We start from the raw sequence: 18068 nt of genomic DNA, 5'->3' as shown, positions 1-18068 counted from the left end.
TTTCAACAAATTGGGATAGGTCTCCTGGGCCCCTTTCTATCTTCATCTGCGGATCATCGTAGCCACGGACTACCTTACCCGCTACGCCGCAGCAAAAGCACTGCCCAATGGTACTGCGGCAGAAGTCGCTAAGTTTTTGTCGAACAAATTCTATTGCAACACGGTGCCCCAGAAGTGGTTATCACGGACCGGGGAACGGCATTTACCGCAAAGCCTACGCAAGCTGTTGTAGGAACGGGACCTCACCCATGCTCCTTTTGAGCACCGTTATCGCCATCATCTTTTTTCTTATCCGAACGCTTTCGTCAAGTTTTAAATAAGCGGTCGGGTAGTAACGCTTGCACTGGATGGAATGCCCGCTGATTATACTACATGCATATCAGCATTTTGTTTCTTTCCTATGAAATTACTTCGCTTATCAATTCACACCTTCCTCGTACAGGAAAACAGGCGGTACCAAGTTGCCTTTTCTAGTCTTTTCTCAGCGGCATGCAAAAAACAGAAGGAAATGCGATAGCGCACAAAAAAGGAGGTTCGGTTGAATCCGGTTCCAGTAACAGCCTGGCAGAGGACAGCTGCACTGGAGCGCTCACTGCGCGCATGCGCGTATTCACGCCCATTTCGCATCTGTGTTTCGTCGTACGGCGCTTATCGACTAGGCGGTCGATGCTCGTGCGTTCAGGTTAAAAATGTGGGAGGGTGTATGTACTTACGTTGACGCCGAACACAAGACTGGGACACCATTCTACCCTAAGTCATTTTTGCTTATAATACCGCCTCCCAGGAGACAACAAAGTCGACCCTTTTCCGCCTTGTGTACGTCAGCGTGCCCCCGACGACGCTCGACGCAATGCTGCCGCACTTAACCGATGAGTAGAACCTGGACGTCACCGCCTACTTTCAACGTGAAGAGGAAACCCGAAAACACGCCCAAATGCGCATTAAAGATCGAACCGACGCATGACGTTACAACTAACGACGACGCGGTGTTGAATACAAGCCGGGAGATAAAGTCTGGTTTGGACACCGATTCGCTGCAGCGGACTGAGTGACAAGTTTTAACGCCGATACTTCGGCCCGTGCAAGGTGCTTCATCGAGTAGGACAATTGAACTACGAGGTCGTTCGCGACGGCGCGACATCATCTCAACGGCACCTAGTGCACCCAACAATTGTGTATGTTGTACGTCTTATTCCTTATTACGCGCGCTAAAGGTTATTCATATTCGCTTCGCAATGTTTGTCTTAATTCATGTCTGTTTATTTTGAAACATCGAGGCGATGTTATTTAAAGAGGGAGTAATTATGGTGCTGGCGAAGACTCTTGAGAGTTCCTTGGACTGCCAGAAGATCAAATAAGTCAATATTGTCGACCATAAACCCTGACTGCTCATTGGAGGGTCAAATTCTAAAGTTAAAGTTCAGCTACTTTGGTCATCTGATGAGAAGAGAGGAGTCGCTGGAGAAAGATTTGATGTTGGGAAAGGTTGAGGGTCGCCGGAGAAGGGGTAGGCAGCGAACGCGATGGTTAGATGGCATCTTCGAGGCACTGCAGATGAAGTTATGTGATGTTAGGAAGATAGTGAGAGACCGGAAAGCGTGGCGTGACATGGTCAATAGGGTCACGAAGAGTCGGACACGACTGAACTACTGAACTGAACTGAAATGCCGCCTAAGCTTCAAAACCGTATTCGTTTTTTTTAGCAGCCGCCGGCATGCGGCCTTATTACTCTTATTCTGGCTCGCGTATGAGTTCTGTATTCTATGTTTGTTAAGGCTGGATGGTCGTGTGGGGCACCTTTAGCAGTTCCTTTTTCGTGCAGGGTGCGCCCAGATCTGTCTCGAAGATTTAGATCACTCGCGCATATTTCTAAAGTTCCAGGTGATGCTAGTACCGTTTGCGGCTTTATCTAGATCTTTCCTCGTCGCCTTTAAATTCAGTGCTGACAAGAGTAACGGGTATTTTTGGTTCGGCGACTACCGAGAACTACTTTTCCTATCGCCTCCGCCGAATGGCTTAGTTATTTTGCGGGCGCACGCCAACCCAGTAACGAGTTCGTTTTAGTGCTTCTATATCTTTGTGTGCTCAATTTTGATCATGGCCTTGTCGCCACCACGCGACATTTTGCTACCATTCAAAGCGCCTGCCGAGCAATGAGCACCTGAAAATGTTATGTATTTGCTGAAACAAGGCACTTTAACTGTTGATTGTATTTAGCGATACTGAGCTGATCATAGCTACGAAATGTTAACATAAATTCGCAATCCCTGTACGCGTCTGAAGAACGTCCACAATTTATACACTGAGATTTGTCAACGCTTTGTAAAACACTGCGCTCGCTTTCTATCGTGCCATTGTAATGCACCTCAAATCAACTGCTTTCTAACTTTATTCGAGTTTATTTTAGCCTTTATAATTTACTGCCTTTACAGTCCTTTTACTATCGGAATCACTTGCGCGAGATTTTCATTAAAGAGATTTTCTCACCATCTCTGTGACCACATCAATAAAAAAAATGACCAACATGCCGCTGCTGTGCACGGATTATCATATCCTTGAAAATACTTCAAATGCACTGCTGATGGCATGTCTCTATGGTACAGTAAATAGCGATATAATAGAAGTGAGGTCCTAGTAGATGTGTTTGATGATGGCGCTTCGGTCTCATTCATCACAGGGTAGCGAATCAATACTATGGGACCTGCCGCTTCCAATCCACACATCAATTCTCTACACTGTGCGACCCAAGATAGACAATCCTCCACAGTAAGTTTTTTCTCAACTTTGAAAGCTGTGAACATAATCTCAGACTTATTATTTAACTTGTTCGCTCTATTCATTGCTTACATTTTAATATCTTAAATTCTTTATATTTATTCATTTAGTGTGCAACTTTTCAACTGGGTTTGAGGTGCCCTATTCTATTCTGAATAGGTGATTGCTTCTATTGAGCTCTCACGAAATATGCGAAATGTAACTACAGACTGCTGCCGTCTGAAAGGGAGATCTCGCCAAGTATATTATCCGAAGTAAGAATCATGGGGCGAGGAATTCTATCAGTGACCGGCTAAGTTTATACTTGTACGCTTCAAGCCTCTAATGCCCTGCGACTTAGAAGAGACCCAGACAACTAGGCTGGTTGTTCATCAGGACTGATCATACAGATCTCTTAGTTCGTCCAATTTGAACCATAAATTTAGAAACATCACTCGACATCAATGAGACTTGGTCATGAAACTTCATGAAGAGTCCGAACCCTTTGATATATAATGATAATGTTGAGCTAAATTTTTAATAATTTATGTGATGAGTGGGATGTCATTATCATTATCACTTTATCAAGATGGATAAATGTTCGTCGCGGTGCTGTGACGTATCTCATTAGTATTCTACTATCTCCACTATCGCCTGCACATATATTTTGGAACATGCTGCTCAATGTTTCTTTCATCGCCGCAGAATAATGTACTCTATCACGCCTTTCTATTGTGCCTACCGGCCTTGAAAGTATGTACACTAAATAAATAATTAACTGACAGCTGAACGAAGCTGTATTCCCAAATGGTCCGTATCGCTTCTCACATTACGTTTCCTACATTGAGGCCCTTTGGTCTGCCCAAGCAGCGCCAGGACCTTTTCATACAAGCTTTAAATCGTGTCTTGCGGCAATCTCTTCAGGGGTGCCTACGCGTGCTCCTCGCACGTCCATGCGAACTGCCACCCGTGAGGCAAGCAGTGCTTTGGGAATTAGTATTTTTAAGAGGCTACTTAGCGATTGTCATAGACAGTGTCTCTCTGCGCTTGTGTTCATGAGGAGGAAGGTGTTGAGTAACATACAAAATGATGTATTCTGTGCTGCGAAGTTGAAAAAACAATGTTGTTTCGGTGTATTTGCAGCATTTGTCGGCAATAACAGTAGATAAAATAGGGGGACAGTAGCCTCCGCGTGTGATGCATGACGGGTCAAAGTTATTCTTACTCGCTGCGGCTCATTTTGCAAAACCTAATCTTGATGCTTACCAATGTGTACTTAATAATACCCCATCTCTTTACCTTCAATATCTACTCGTAATTGTTAGCATGCAGTGGTCAGCTACGTAGTGAAAAAAGACTACCGATATAATATAGGCTCCGTGCGTATTGAACTCCATGAGGAGCATCCATGAGTCACTTCCGCGTACATAATAGGAGGGCACTTCATAACAGTCTGTGCAGGCAAACGTCTCGAGAGCATATAATCTTCCGAAATGCGCAATAATATCTCTGGAATGAAGGAAAACTGGGTACACAGTACGACAGTTTTAAATTAGTTTATATTTGGCTACTTCGTAGCTTTTTACTCAAATCATTTTCTAACGGTAAATAAAAACATACATACACATGTGTGTCGTGTTCCTCTGTCTGAATTTAGTAACCAACGCAAATTGGTTCCAGTATCTTAGAACAAGCTACAAAAGTAATAAATGCCATTTCAAAGACGATCAATTCTGAAGCATCACGGTACATGCTTTTCGAAATAATCGAGAGGGCGGAACCGGATGGAAGTGCGATTCATAGAGGTGCGCTTGTGAACACTATTTTCTAAATACTTTTTCTTGTTTAATTCATGTAGTTAGCATTGCTCAAAGTTGGCGTCAGCTTTGAAGCAGACGGTGGCAGCACATATAACGTCATCCCTAAGCTAATATATATAAAATGGCAAAATAGGTGCTGATAGCTGCATAGTTTGGTTTGGTTTGATAAAACTTTATTTCCCAAAGTAGGGGTCCTGAAGGACACTCGGCTAGGCGCCAAGTGTAGTAGGATCCGCATATATCTCCTGAAGTGATTGTTATCAGCTGGTATTTCTCCAAGTTGGAAAAGAGTCACCTAGAGTCCATCATACTGTCACGTGCGCTACACAGGATCGGAAGTGATTCCCTAGATATTGACAGCCTACAATGTCTTACGTCAAAAAGTGCCCAAATGAGGAGACGTTTGAGCAAAACATTAGGAGCTGTAAGTTAGTAAATGCCCATTCACACCCACTCAAGTGCAACCACACATATCACAATTCTACTCCACTTTGGGTAATTTCCCTAAACAATGGCTAACAAAATTACCCAGTGCGCAAGCGGTAATCGATTTTCGGGCGTTACCGGTTGAAATCTGCTTTGTTTTTTTTTTTTTTACAAGTATAAGGGGATTTAGCAACGCAGTAACCAACATTGCTTATATGCAGAAAACATTGGTGTACGTCCGCCAACGCTATAATCCGTATACTCAGCTATATCCTAACTGAGCGCTGTGAGTCAAATTTAGATGGAAATGTGTAGCTCGCTATATATCCAGTCCCTATGCATACACAGAATTCACTGACGGCGAGAAAGCATTTGACTCAGTCTAAACCTCAACAGTTAAGCAGGCATTGCGAGATAGGGGCGTAGGTGACGCATGTAAGAAAGTGCTGGAAGATATCTATAATGGCTACACAGCATCCATAGTTCAACATAAAGAAAATGGAAAAAGCTATATTATGAAAGGTACTACGCAAGCAGGCACCATCTCCCCAGTTATATATACAGCTTTCTCAGAAGCTGTAATGAAAGACGGAATGGGATTAGTTACGCGTCATGGTCAATGACGAATATCCCGGTAATCTTTGACTCGCGCATTAGATTATTAAGTAACTCACCGGACCAATTGAAACTAGTGATTATTGATCTATACAGGAGGAGCAGAAATGTAGGCATAAAGATTAATATGCGGGAAACTAAGGTAAAGTTGAAGAGCCTTGGAAAGAAAAAGCAATTTAGGATAGGTAGCGTAGCACTGAAAGTGATAGGTGAATATTCTAATTATGGCAGGTAGTAACCGCAGATCCGGGCCATAAAAGAGAAATAAGTAAGATAATAAAATTTGGATGGAGCGTATTTGGAAGGCACTCACACATTATGACAAGCAGCTAATCGTAGATACTCATCTTTGGGGCTGAAACATGAAGTTTAGCGAAAAGTGTTCTATTATGCTCAGGAAAACGCAGCGGACTATGAAAAGGGATATAATAGGTATAATATTTATAGTTAGGAAGCGTACAGAGTTGCAGTGAAATAACTCAAGGTACTGATATTATAGACGCAATTAGGAGTAATGGGTCATGTGCTGGACATGTAGTGGTAAGAGAGGATAACCTCTGGTCTCAAACAGTAACGAATTGAACTCCAAGAAAAGGATAGCTTAGCAGGGGGCGGCAGATAAATATTAGGTGGGTGGATGAGGTTAGGACATTTGCCGGGGTAGATGCAGCTACAATGGAACCGGGTGAATTGCACGAACATAGGAGAGGCCTTCGCCGTGCAGTGGGCATAGTTCAGCTGATGATGATGTGTACCACACTAAATGGCGCATCGTTTGAAGCATCCTGATCTTTCTACGACAAACTATTCGGCCGCAATGACCAATTGAATTGCCCCATGAGACGTGGCTTGAAAGAGTAATGGTCGCTGGTGCGAATATCCCGCATAGAATGGGCTCCGAATCAAAGCTCAATTTTGTGCATTGTAACCCGTAGAATCATCATCATCATCATCATCATCAGCCTGATTATACCCACTGCAGGGCGAAGGCCTCTCCCATATCTCTCCACTTAACCCGGTTCTGTGCTAGCTGCATCCACCTGACCCCTGCGAACTTCTTAATCTCATCCGCCCACCTAACTTTCTGCCGCCCCCTGCTACGCTTTCCTTCCCTTGGAATCCAGTTTGTTACCCTCAGCGACCATCGGTTATCTTCTCTTCGCACTACATGTCCTGCCCATGTCCATTTCTTCTTCTTAATTTCCACTAGAATGTCGTTAACTTGAGTTATTTCTCTGACCCACTCTGCACGCTTTTTATCTCTTAATGTTACCCCTACCATTTTTCGTTCCATAGCCCTCTGGGTTGTCCTCAACTTAAGTAGAACTCTCTTGGTTAGCCTCCACGTTTCAGCCCCATAGGTGAGTACAGGCAAGATGCAACTGTTGTATACTTTCCTCTTGAGCGATACCGGTAAGCTGCTAGTCATAATCTGCGAGTGCTTGCCAAATGCGCTCCATCCCAATCTTATTCTTCTTGTTATTTCCTTTTCATGGTCCGGATCTGCGGTTACTACCTGTCCTAAGTAGATATATTCGCCTACTACTTCCAGTATTTCGCTACCTAATGTAAACTCCTGTTCCTTCCCGAGGCTGTTGAACATTACCTTAGTCTTCTGCATATTGATTTTCAAGCCTACCTTTCTACTTTTCCTGTCTAGGTCATCAATCATTATTTGCAGTTCATCTCCCGAGTTGCTTAGCAAGGCAATGTCATCAGCAAATCGCAGATTACTGAGGTATTCTCCATCTAGCCTTATCCCTAACTGCTCCCATTCCAAGTCTCTGAATACTTCCTCTAAACAAGCTGTGAATAGTACTGGGGAGATTGTGTCTCCTTGCCTAACACCTTTCTTTATGGGAATTTTGTTACTTTCTTTATGCAGAACTATGGTTGCTGTGCAGCCACTATATATATCTTCCAGCACTTTCACGTACGGCTCGTCTACCCCCTGATTTCGCAATGCGTGCATCACCGCCGAGGTTTCAACTGAGTCAAATGCTTTTTCGTAATCAATGAATGCTATGTATAAGGGCTGGTTATATTCCGCGCATTTTTCTATCACCTGATTGATGGTATGGATATGATCGATAGTAGAGTACCGTTTCCGAAACCCTGCTGGATCCTTTGCTTGATTGCAGTCTAAGGTTGTGCTGATTCTATTAGCGATTACCTTAGTAAATACCTTATACGTAACAGACAGTAAGCTGATTGGTCTGTAATTTTTAAGGTCCTTAGAGTCCCCTTTCTTGTGAATGAGGATAATGTTTGCATTCTTCCATGCTTCCGGTACCGTCGACGACACCAGGCACTGCGTATACAGGGTGGCCAGTTTTTCTAGCACGATATCCCCCCCGTCCTTCAGCAAATCTGTAGTTATCTGATCCTCTCCAGCTGATTTCCCCCTTTTCATAGTTTCTAGTGCTTTCTTGACCTCGTCCTTCGTCACTGGTGGAACGTCTGACTGTTTTTCCCTACCGCCAATCTCATTACGGTCCTGACTACTTTGGCTGCTGTAGAGATCTGTATAGAACTCCTCGGCTACTTTGACTATCTTGTCCATATTAGTGATGACGTTGCCCGCCTTGTCCTTTATCGCATACATCTGGTTTTTGCCTATGCCCAATTTCTTCTTTACCGCTTTAAGGCTTCCCCCGTTCTTTACAGCATGCTCAATTTTCTCCATGTTATACTTCCTTATATCGGCCACCTTGCGCTTATTGATTAGCTTTGATATCTCGGCCAATTCGATCTGGTCTGTTGGATTGGAAGCTTTCATACTCTGCCGTTTCTTAATCAAATCTTTCGTCTCCTTAGACAGCTTACCGGTATCCTCTCTAACTATCCTACCGCCTACTTCTACCGCGCACTCAGTAATGATATCTCTGAAATTATTGTTCCTTGCCTCTAGGGTAATGTCGCCATCCTCAGTTAGAGCTGAATACCTATTCTGTAGCGAGATCCTGAACTCTTCTGCCCTCCCCCTCACCGCTAATTCGTTGATGGGTTTCTTTCTTACTAATCTATTGCGTTCCTTCTTTAGATTTAGGCTAATTCGGGACCTCACCATCCTGTGGTCACTACATCGAACTTTCCCGATTACCTCTACATCCTGCACAATGGCGGGGGTTGAACACATTATGAAGTCGATTTCATTTTTAGTCTCTCCGTTAGGACTTTTCCATGTCCATTTTCGGTTCTTCCGTTTGCTAAAGAAGGTATTCATGATTCGTAAGTTATTGCGCTCTGCAAACTCAACTAGTAACTCCCCCCTGCTATTCCTAGAGCCAATGCCATAGTCACCTACTGCCTTGCCTCCTGCCTGTTTTTTCCCTACCTTGGCATTGAAGTCGCCCATTAGTACAGTATACTGCGTCTTTACTTTTCGCATTGCCGATTCTACATCTTCATAGAAGCTTTCAACTGCCTGGTCATCATAACTACATGTAGGTGCATAGGCCTGTACAACCTTCAGTTTATACCGCTTATTAAGCCTAATTACGATGCCTGCAACCCTCTCATTAATACTATAGAATTCATGTATATTACCCGCTATATACTTATTGACAAGGAAACCTACTCCTAGTTGTCGCCTCTCTGGTAAACCTCGATAACACAGTACATGCCCATCCTTCAGTACAGTATATGCCTCATTCGGCCTCCTAACCTCACTAAGCCCTATGACATCCCATTTCATGCCCTCTAGTTCCTCTAACAGCACTGCTAAACTAGCTTCACTAGCTAGGGTTCTAGCATTAAACGTTGCCAGGGTCAGTTTCCAATGGCGGCCTGTCCAGCGGAGCCAGGCTTTCTTAGCACCCCCTGCTGCGTCACAGGTCTGACCGCCGCCGTGGTCAGTTGTTCCGCAGCCGCTGGTGACTGAGGGCCGAGGTTTTATGGAGCTTATCATAGGAGGTTGTGGCCAATTACTGCACCAGGGTGGCCAACTCCTGTTCTGGTGAGGGAGTGCGTTGCCGGAGGTGTTCACCAGCATCAGGTCGCACCCCAAACCTGTATATTCAATTCCATCGACACGCGGATTTTTTTTTTTTTTTTGTCATCCGGTGGAGAATTGCGCGGCACCGGGATTTGAACCCCGGTCCTCTTGCATGCGAGGCGGATGTTCTACCGCTACGCCACCGCTCCTCTCTCCCGTAGAATCATTTGACCCAAATCGAACATACTGCACAAAACGGTGGCTCAAAAACTGTATACAAATTGTGGGACAAAGATCCTTGATACCGCCAACAAGCCTACATACAGCGTTCAAAAATATCTCATATGTGTGTTGTTGCTGTGCAACTCACGCACAGTGACGAAGTGTGGGACGTACTACATTTGCCGCTTGGTATTACATGCTGTTACAATGCGACGGTGAGCCTGGGTTGCCATTTTGAAGCTATGGGTCACTTGTGCTCTTGGTTGCTCAATACTGTACCGTCAGAAACTCAACGAGTAGGTCTCGAAGGACTAGAAACAAACAGCTCAATATGGTTGATAGCCGGCAAGAGTCAGTTGTTCGCCAATTCATTTCGGCTGTTGTCACCACTGGTGAGTTATTTGCTTTTGTAATAACAGTGAACGGCTGCCGTTTGTTACATTTAACGTAACAATACGCTCAAACTACGCAGCTGCGTGAGGAAAACGTAGTGGTTAGAATAATGGTCAAAAGTAGATTTTTGTAGCCCTATGTATTTTCACGCCACGCAGACAGTCATGAGAAACCGACAGTCTTGTAGGTGGTATAATTAAGACTGTAAATCGTCGTCAACCACATGCATTTAAGCTGAGATTCGAAAAATAATTTCCGTAGAAATGAAATTAACTTGGAAGATATCTTCTTGAATGCGTGAAATATACCTAAAAGTAAAATTTTAACCCATCATCCTATGCGAATTAGGTCGCTCTATTAACAGCGCTGCTGAACATGTGGTAAAACAATTAATTTAAACTGAAGCAGCACCTTACGCACCTTTCCAAATTCGCACCTTCCAGACAGACAATACTTACACTGTGTTTTGTCGGGTTCCTTTTCCTCTAGGCTGTACGTCCAGTTCCTCGGAAAGGACAGATCAATAATAGACAATGCGAAAATAAATTTCTCTACAAATGTCAAAAAGCACCAAAGTATCAAACTCCAGGTACGGTTACAAGCGGATTCTCTAGTGGTGCTCAACAATTTCGACCCAGCGAAAAAATCCCATGTCATCAGGCCTTTCGATCAGCGCTACATAATGGCGGTTTTCCACGAAGACACAGAGATCATGCAAGTTGAAGGCGTACGTGATGCTTTATTTTTCTATATTTCACATTTTAGTCATTTTTTACACCCACATTTGTATTGTCTTAGCTGCCTGTGTAGCAAGTAGCTAAACAGGAACTGAAATCTTGAATATGCGAAGCCCTTTTTTATCCATCCCTATTTGCTAATCTCTTAAACATATCACGGCTTCATCCATTGATACTTCATATTCTCGTCATCAAATTATTGTAGCGAATGTCATATCTGAACATTTCTTTTGGGTTAACACAAACGAATTGCCATGGATGTGTATGCACGGCTTGCGCACACATTCCTGCGATAGCGCCGACTGATATTTCTGCCTTGCTTCTTTCAGAGAGTACCTTATTTCAAGACGACATAAGAAATACCCTTCTTTTAACGATACTTGACCACATATCCTACGGTATGTAAAACAATGCAAATAAAAAATGTCTGCAAAACTGAAAGAATTATTCCATTTTCTTGCAACTTTTGGCGCTAATACTTTCTCGTCTACATTTCTACTAAAATTATTGAGGTTTGGTGATAATGGACGCCGAGAGACAAAATATTTACCGTTCGCGCTGCAAGTTTGAACGATGTGTTTTCAATCGGCGATTGCTCAGGTGTTTTCGCAATAATCGCAAAAATAACTTCACAGACCTGACCAACAATGAGTCTACTTCAGTCAGTGGAAGGTGAGCAAGTTTGAAAACCACTGCAGTGTCCCTTTAAAAAAGGTATTCGGCATTTGGTGGCACTACAATGGGAAACGCGGACCAGGTAGCGGCCGGCGATAATCACGGAGCCAATACTCGTCCGATCCGCTCCGCTTGGTAGAGAAAGAGAGAGCGCCAAAAATTATGTTCCCTCTGACCGCACGAGTGACCGCTAGGCCTGCATGTTGTCGTGTTGAGACAGGTAGCGCATCCGTGGCGCCATTGAAGCTACGCGCTACAGCTTTGGCGATTCTGGGAACTGCATGTGTCCGTGCTATGGTTACAGTTCACCGAAGGGTAAGCACTGACGACTACGGCGGATCACTGCCAGCAGTCGTGCTTTTGTGCTTTTGTAGGTTAATCCTTACCGCCGTCTCTCTCTTCCCCCTCTCTCTAAGAGAAGACGCACCCTTGATCGTTCTGCACAGCTACGCTATATCTACTCCAGAAATGAACGGATATGGTTATGAACTATTTCTCTTCCTTGAAGCCCCAGGCAGCGCGCGAAAACCCTGACCACCTAAAAGACACGAAAGCCTTTTTCACCCGATAACTTGCTCTTGTAGCAGTCGAAAGTGAAAACAGCGCCTTCAAACGTTTTCTTTATCCGTTGAGTGACTCGGCAGACCACTGTTATTTACATCGAGAAGGCGTCACTATATGCTTGCCACTGTTGCTATACATTATGCGGTTTCACTCAGTAAAAATATGGCCCTGACAATTACTGAACCTCCTGCCGAGTAAGAAGGAGAATTTGCAGAGCGTATGGTGGATATGATGTCGGGTTAGGAAATGAAACTTAGTAATTTTTTGTCAGAGTAATTATAGAAAATGACACAGATAAGTATGATTTGTATTGACGAAAATTAAAGGACCCTTAAGTTTCAATCATCGACGACCGACCCAGTTGATTGCGTTGAAACTGCAGAGAGCTATACTTGTAAAGTTAGGAATAAAAGACGAAGACGAGTGCGGAACTAAAGACGATTCAATACATACTGTTCTTTTGCGGGCTGAGTTGAATTCGTGAAAGCAACAGTCATAGTGTGAACGTCGAAGCTGAAATATAGGAAGAACATTCCAATTCGGCCGGAGTACACACGACGAATGAAATAAAGCACCTTAAAAAATTTCTAGTCATGAAAAAACGCACACGTTTCCGTGCCAGTAGAGAAAAAAGGGTGATGTTCGGCATTGCAGTACGCAGGCATGTTGATAGCATCGACGTTGTTATCAATGTTATTTCAGCTTCTAATACGCTGTTTTTCGATATGCGATTTCAAATATTCTTCACTGTGTGCTTCCTAACACTTAGGAAAATGTCAGGCTTAGCTGGTTAGGGAACACATTAAAGATATACAAGCAGGTCTAATGGAAACGAGGATGATATTTCGAGGGATGGATGGTCTTGGTCAAATGCAAAGCAACAAAAATGATGCAAAACCCAAATTGGGGCAAGCACCGATGTACTTCCTTCAAACCGAAAGGAAAGCTAGGGAGCAGCTAAAATACTGGCTTCGAAACGAGAGGACATGAAACCGATCCCGAAAGAAAAAATACGGAGCTCCCAAATGTGAGGTGTTGCAGTGCTAGGAAAAGTCATGACCGCTGCGGAGTGCTTAGGCAGTTGCGCCATGCGATTAACTTGTTCTAGTCGAATGTTAGCAGGATTAGGGCAATTGCATTTCAATAATCTATGAAAAGCTTATTTCTTGCATTATAGCAAGATGGCTATACTGCTGAGCAGCCTCTGATAAGGGGTTTGCGACCCGAGTGATTTTATTTGGCGAAATCTATTTTGTGCTTTTTTAATTTAGTGTGATACTTGTGTTCGACTCTCATTTTCGCATTTCAAGTGATTTGTTCCTCGCAGCGCCCCTTAATTTAAAAGAAAAATAACGTAACAGGCATGTTATGCGGTTTTAGTGTGGTGTGATTGCAAGTGCGAGAGGCCCCCATAGCTTGCGTTGGGTATTTCCTGTTATCAGTCGGTTTTCGGCCAGATGCAGAACATGCAGCTACCAGCGTTGAGTAGCAAGGTGGTCAGAAGGGCCGAAAGAAGCTTGCCAAGACATCCGAGCGGCAGGGTGGTGAAGCAGTGATTTTCACCTGACGAGTGGGAGCAGTTCAGGAATAGAGCGTCGGGCCGCATACAAACTGAACATCGGCCAGGAGTTTGATGGCGCCTTGGAAATGAGAGCACCACGCATCGTTGCCGCGTGGGAGCAGCATTGTCTGGCGTTGGGGATGCTGTTGAGCGGGAACATAATTTTGCTATCGCACCGTCGTAATCAGTGCCGTGCATCCAAAGCGTTCAAAGCAATCTTGGCAAGCAATCACTTTCGGACATGTCGCGGCTTGCCCAATGACAAATAGTGCACATCTGACTGGTGCCTGGTAAACGAATTAAACCGGTTAAACTCCTTTATACGAAGCTTTATACGGATGCGAAAACTGGAGAAGCGATCCTCGCTTCCATTCGCTGAATTTTATCGGCGACGAGCGGTGCTTCCTGATTTCAGCATTAGAACTGCAAACTTGTGCAACTGTTCCAGGGGTATAAAAGCCCCGCACCGACCAACGAAGAGGGGGCTGCTCCCAGCCCATCCCGGTTGGTAACCTCTAGGTCTTCGCCCTTTACGGCGGAGGGTACTTTGCAAACAACGTATTTGTTCCAGTGGTGCATGCTAGACTTACACCCGATGCCACTTTGGTGGTAGACGCCTCAAAACCACACCGTGTTGTATTCCGAAGGACGGACTGTGAAGAAGGCTGACCGCCGAAGAATTTACGCGTTTGAATTGTGGTGCTGGCGGAGACTCTTGAGAGTTCCTTGGACTGCCAGAAGATCAAATCAGTCGATATTTTCGACCATCAGCCCTGACTGCTCATTGGAGGGTCAAATTCTAAAGTTAAAGCTCAGCTACTTTGGTCATCTGATGAGAAGAGAGGATTCGCTCGAGAAAGCTTTGATGTTCGGAAAGGTTGAGGGTTATCGGAGAAGGGGTAGACAGCCAACGCGATGGTTAGATGGCATCCTCGAGGCACTGCAGATGAAGTTATGTGATGTTAGGAAGATAGTGAGAAACCGGAAAGCGCGGCGCGACATAGTCCATAGGGTCGCGAAAAGTCGTACACGACGGAGCGACTGAACTGAACTGAGGTCTTCGCCCTTTACGGTGGAGGGTACTTTGCAACCAATGTATTTGCGCCAGTGGTGCATGCTAGACTTACACCCGATGCCACTTTGGTGGTGGACGTCGCAAATCCACACCATTTTGTATTCCGAAGGACGAAACGCGCCGCACCCCTGAGCTTTCGCGACATATGCACTTGGCAGCAGCGGCAAAAACAGCTTTCATTGTACTTATCAGATTTTTTCTTTGCCGCAGTTACAAACCCAGTCATTAGTCCTGCAATCTGAGCTGCAGCAAGTGTGAAGAACTGATTGACTGACTGGCTGCGATTACATCAGAGACCGATACTACATCAGCACTTCGCATCACCTGCGACTCGTGACCTTCACCTCGTGGCCTGTTACTGGCTAGAAAGAAGCAGCGGCGAAGATAGCTTTATCGTACTCATCATTTTTTGCTCTTTGCCACAGTTACGTGTAAATTTTAAGGGCTTTTTTTTCTTATTGTCGCTGCTTCCAAGTGCGATCAATACTGCTGCGACATCTTTTGCTATTGTAATAGAGCACACACTGAACATTGTGCACCATGACAAAGGACCTGCATAAAATTAAGGAACTAAGAGAGGAACTATAACAGAAGCTAACAACGTTTACAGGAGCTATTGAAAGAGACTTGCGAAACAAAATTCGCAAGCGGAAGCTAGAGCAGCGGAACATAACTCAAAGCTTGAAATATGCACACCAGGATATCAAATACGTAAAAAAAAAAAAGTTAATGAAGTGGCCACCAGGACTCAAGCACTTGAATCGGAAAACAAGGCACTGCAGGAGAAATGCAAGTGTCTGGGAAACAAACATAGGAACCTTGAAGGCCGCATGACACAAGCGGAACAATATTTTAGGAATAAAAATCTTGAGATTTGTGGAATCATTGTAGAAGGAAACGAAAACGTCGTTGACATTGTTAAACAAATCGGCAGTGCCTTTAACGATCTGATCGTCGAGCATGACATTGAGGCGTGTCGCAGGGTGCCTACACGCGACAATATAAAACACATTGTTGTGCAATTCAAGTCTAGAGTACAGCGAGACGCTACTTTGATGAACGGAAGGAAAGCACGACTTCTTAACAGCGACATAAATCTGGACAAATCTGATCCCATTTACGTTAACGTACATCATTACCCGTTCCTGAAAAAACTTCGGGGCGCAGCTACTGGTAGAAAGCACAAGCAAGGCTGGAAGTCAGTTTGTACGCTAAAAGGCAAAATTTCACAAGAAAGTCAGAGCATGCGACGGATTTCGATAAGATTCTGTAGCTTGCAGCGTCGATCATATTGGTACTCTGAGGATGGAATACTTTGAATTTTTGTCGCCGGCTGATCTTAAATTATCCTAATTAATTAAGGAACAGCGCATAGGACGGGACACGAAGACACAAGAAAGCACGAACACAAGGCGCTGACTATCAACTGAGGTTTATTGCAAAAAAGGCAGATATTATATAGCGAAGACACCTGGGGGTGTAACATCGATAAAAATAGTGCTCAGTCACCGGCCGTCTGAAGATAGTCACGTAGTCATGTCCCAAAGTTAAAACATTTGCTAATGATTGAAATTGTGGTGAAAAAAAAAAACTATTCTGTGCCCCTGACCTGCGCGAAGCAATACATCGGTCAAACTTGAAGATGCATAAATTTAAGGCTGCAAGAGCATAAAAACAATGTAGGAAACACTGTAATTTCGGGGAATATGGCCAATCATTGCAAAAAATGTGAAAAGAAATCTTGCGCTCCTGTATTACATGATTGTTCGATTATCGGCAAAGGACGACATCGTACGTCTAGGGAGATTATTGAAGCTATCAACATCTGCCGTGCCAAGGACCACTGTGTAAGCACACCTTCAGTCTCTTTATCGGAGAAAGGACTGAAATTCCTCAGCGCCTCCGGGCATGCGTAATACTAGTTCCCTTTCCTTTCTTAGTCTTTTATTGTTCATCGCCTGGCTTTTTGCTGTATTTAAAATTTTACTGGTTTTAATTGTTTCTTCACCCGTAGCCAAGCTACTCCACATAATGTTATACTTTGTAAAAATGTTTAAGATTTTACCCCTTTGGGCGCTTACAATTGCTTCTGCCATTCAGCTTCACTTTGTTTTAGTGTGTTTTATTCTCACGAATGCCCTCTACACCTTGAATTTTACCCTTTACGTTTTATAGATTTTACCTCTGTTGCCTTTCATCTCTCATTATTGTTAACCCATTGTTTATCTTTTGTTCCATCGACGGCTGTTTTCAACCCAATTTCGAATTTTTAACTTTCACGTTTTATAGATTTTACCACCATTGCTTTTCCTCGTCATGTTCCTTTTTTTAATCTATTGTTTATCCTGTTTTCCATCGATGGCTGTTTTTTCACCACAATTTCAACCATTAGCAATTGTTTAAATTTTCGGACGTGACTATCTTCTGACGGCCGGTGACTGAGCACTATCTTTATCGATGTTTTACCCCCAGGTGTCTTCGCTATACAATCTCTGCCTTTTTGCAATAAACCTCAGTTGATAGTCAGCGCCTTGTGTTCGTGCTTTCTTGTGTCTCCGTGTCCCATCCTATGCGATGTTCCTTAATTATGCAAAACCAACTAGCCCACCAACTCGCTCTTATTAAATTATCCTCCAGACCTGACATGTCAGTTTTACACTTCAGCATCGTTCCATGTGCAACAAGCGTGACAAGATCGATGAACTACTGCCTGCATTCTCATTCAAATTTAGAGTCCTAATGAGATCTGAAACATGCTGTAATCACGCATCAGGCACCCCTCCGATTGAAGGTTACCAACGCTTCTTTATGAATCGCCCCTGCCGACGAGGTGGTGGCTTGGTAATTTACATTGCTACAGAATTGCATTGCGAACTCATGGCAGAATGTTCCACAATAACGGCTAACTTTGAAGTGTTCACGGTAAAAACCAGTAAGGAAATCGTTAGTGCTGTGTACCGACCTCCAAATGACAATGTTGAAGACCTTTTCACATTTTTTGAGAGCCATAGGGTCACCGAAGAGTCGGACACGACTGAACGACTGAACTGAACTGAATGAATTATGCTTCCCAAAACAGTTTTGCCTTCACTTGGGGTGGTGATTTTAATATTGGCATCATGGGCGAAAATAACGATTATGATTTTGGATGCTAGGCTGCTGTCAGTCGGTTCAGTTCAGTTCAGTCGTGTCCGACTCTTCGTGACTCTATGGACCATGTCTCGCCACGCTTTCCGGTCTCTCAATATCTTCCTAGCATCCCATAACTTCATCTGCAGCACCTCGAGGA

At 44.0% G+C, this 18068-nt stretch overlaps 1 long non-coding RNA gene across 1 annotated transcript; it reads left to right on the top strand.

The window, feature by feature from the left end:
- The first annotated feature begins 788 nt into the window (after positions 1-788).
- On the top strand, positions 789-11225 carry LOC146180043 (uncharacterized). Its single transcript, XR_014700947.1, has 3 exons — positions 789-1175; positions 2678-2766; positions 10657-11225. It is a non-coding gene; the product is annotated as an uncharacterized LOC146180043 (long non-coding RNA).
- Positions 11226-18068: the final 6843 nt, after the last annotated feature.

Source organism: Amblyomma maculatum, chromosome 9 (genome assembly GCF_055883805.1).
Source record: "Amblyomma maculatum isolate TAMU_Amacu chromosome 9, ASM5588380v1, whole genome shotgun sequence".
Classification (NCBI taxonomy): Eukaryota; Metazoa; Arthropoda; class Arachnida; order Ixodida; family Ixodidae; genus Amblyomma; species Amblyomma maculatum.
Note: the sequence above shows the minus strand (reverse complement) of the source record. Positions and strands in the feature narration are given on the sequence as shown.